Source organism: Silene latifolia, chromosome 2, assembly GCF_048544455.1.
Source record: "Silene latifolia isolate original U9 population chromosome 2, ASM4854445v1, whole genome shotgun sequence".
Lineage (NCBI taxonomy): Eukaryota > Viridiplantae > Streptophyta > Magnoliopsida > Caryophyllales > Caryophyllaceae > Silene > Silene latifolia.
The window spans coordinates 164,740,316-164,743,243 of NC_133527.1; the positions used below are offsets into that span (position 1 = coordinate 164,740,316).

General features: G+C 28.9%; 1 long non-coding RNA gene across 1 annotated transcript; it reads left to right on the forward strand.

The window, feature by feature from the left end:
* Nucleotides 1-836: 836 nt before the first annotated feature.
* LOC141630935 (uncharacterized) lies at nucleotides 837-2,331 on the forward strand. Its single transcript, XR_012537570.1, has 2 exons — nucleotides 837-986; nucleotides 2,027-2,331. It is a non-coding gene; the product is annotated as an uncharacterized LOC141630935 (long non-coding RNA).
* The last annotated feature ends 597 nt before the right edge of the window (nucleotides 2,332-2,928 follow it).

Consider the following 2,928-nt stretch of genomic DNA (forward strand, 5'->3'; position numbering starts at 1 on the left):
AAATTTAAAACAATATTATATAGCAAGACGATATAAGGAGGAAAAAAAACAACAAAAACAACAAAAAAAATAAAAAGAACACCCAAACATCAAGTTTTTTAAAAAAAAAAATGACGTCGGGCTGTGGCGGCGGCGGTGGTGGTGGCGGCGGTGGTGGCGGCGGTGGTGGTGGCGGCGGCTGTGGTGGTTCCGCTTGGTGGTGGTAGGTGGATGGTGAATGAGGAAAAGATGAGTAAATGATTTATTTGGATTTTTTGGGTTTTTTATTTGTTTGGTTTTTTGGGTTTTTTGGGTTTTTTTTTCTTGGTTTTTTTTGAGAGAATATGGAGAAGTGAGATATAGAGAGAGAATGAGGAGATGTGATAATGAGTTGGTGAATGAAAGATGAGGAGGATTAATGTAGTTAATGAGAAAATTAGAGGAAGATGGACAAATTAGAGCATTAACCTTAATTTTTTTGTTCTCATCTAAGCCCTCCATTTCCAAGATCCAAAGGCTCACAATGAGACTTATGGACTCAAATGTAAGAGGTGGACTTAGATGATCTTATTACTATATATATATATATATATATATATATATATATATATATATATATATATATATATATATATATATATATATATATATAGAAATAGGATCATATGAATTTGGTTTTTTTGGTGAGTTACCCCTCTAAATCTGAACCACTAATCTAATCTAAGATGGGTGGCTGAGATTAGATCTTACCCAACCTACAAATACCCACTTTTTCCTCAATATCCCCCATTATTAGAAAAAATCATTCTCTCTCCTCCTTCAACCTCTAAAAAACCAGAACAAAAAAAAGAATCGATAAGAATTATGAAATTCAATCTTCATCAATTTCGTTCAAGTTACAGCTACAAACTCAGTCTTCATCATACTCATTCAAATTCGTCATCAATTAAGGAGATTTCGTCGTCACTTTCGCCTCATCTTCGTATTTCTCTTCAATTTCACAATAGGTAAGTACTAATTTTGTTTTTCCAGATCTGATTTGTGCGTTTTCATTATCGTTCTTATCTAATGTTCATTTCATTTTCGTTGATTCGTTGTATATCTGCTTGTTCTTATGTCTTTGTTGTTAAATTACTTGTTCTCTCATTGTTTTTGCCAATAATTTCTAAGGTTTTGAGTTTGAGATGAGAATTCTAAATGATTTGTGCATTTTCATCTTGTTTGTAAGGTGTTTGAGTAGGTTTTTTTTATTCAATTGTGTTTTTTGTATCTTTGATAATATCTCGAATTCTCTGGTTAATCTGTTAATAGCAGTTATTGTATTACTTTAACCGAGTTATTGTATTATTCAAACTCAGTTATTGTATTTTGTATTTTGTATTTACTTCTTGTTTGCTATGTTTGGATATATTCTGTTAATAATAGTTATTGTATTGCTTTAACCGAGTTATTGTATTATTCAAACTTAGTTATTATATTGTTTTAACTTAGTTGTTTCAAATTAAAGTTGTTGTAAGATGGCGTATTCTTATATAATCTGTTTAGGTTGGTTATAATAATATTACACCTCAATTATTGTATTGTTTTAGCTTAGTTATTTCAATTTAGAGTTATTATTGTGGTCTCATATAATATGCTTATAGTCGGTTATAATAGTATACTTTACTTCTCTAAAATATCCAGTTATTTTATAGTTGTTTTACGGTTATTGTATTATACAAACTCAGTTATTGTATTTTGCAGTTACTTTTTTTTTGCTGTTTTAATCTATTAACAACAGTTATTGTATTGCTTTAACCGAATTATTGTATTATTCAAACTTAATTATTGTATTGTTTTAAATTAGTTATTTCAAATTAGAGTTGTTGCAAGATGACGTCTTCTTATATAATCTGTTTAAGTTGGTTATAGTAATATTACATCTCAATTATTGTATTGTTTTAACTTAGTTATTTAAATTTGTAATTATTGTTGTGGTCTTATATAATCTGCTTATAGTTGTATAGTAATTTATAACTTACTCCCTTTTTGTTTTTATTTCTTTCAGTGAGCTTTTGTTGTCTGCTAGTTCAGCCCACATCAATAGGCAAGACATGGTTCTCGTCGGGAAGAAATATCGGTGGAAGAAACGTGAACACAACGACAAGACACGGTTCTCGTTGGAAGAAATATTTTTAGACGTTGTAATAGAGATAAATATATGTAATATTTGTGATGTACTATTGTTAGATGTATTATTTGAAATGCTTAGATGTAATGATGATGATGCTTAGCTATAATTTGTTGGAGATATTTAAGTGTAATGTGTTGGAAACAAAATAGTTATATAATAAAAGTAAGTGATTTGTTTTAGCCATGTTATATATGATTATTTCATTTTTCAGATTTTGCAATTGCATTAACCAATCTCAATGATTGATTGAGTGGAAATGACTAGTTATTCAATTAAAGAAGATGAAAACAAACACACGATAGATATTTGAATATATTTGAGTTTCATCTTAATACAATAACACAATTTACTCATTACAATAACCGAGTTTCTACATTACAATAACTACAAATATCAGAGTTACATTACAATAACTGAGTTTCTAGATTACAATAACTGAGTTTCTACATTGCAATAATTACAAATACCAGAGTTTCTACATTACAATAGCTGAGCTTTTCTACATTACAATAACTGAGTTTCTACATTACAATAATTGAGCTATTCAATTAAACAAGATGAAAGCTAACAACAAATGACCAAGTATATACATCAATTTTTCCATTGAACGTCAATTATCCGCGTCTATCTTGATTCAATCTGCAAATCACCAAAAAGAAGAATATAACTTAACAGAACATCATATAGAATGACTCGGTCAATATATTATAATTACTAGACTATAAAATAACTGTAATTGAGTTTAAACAACTAATGAGTGAATAATGAATCACATA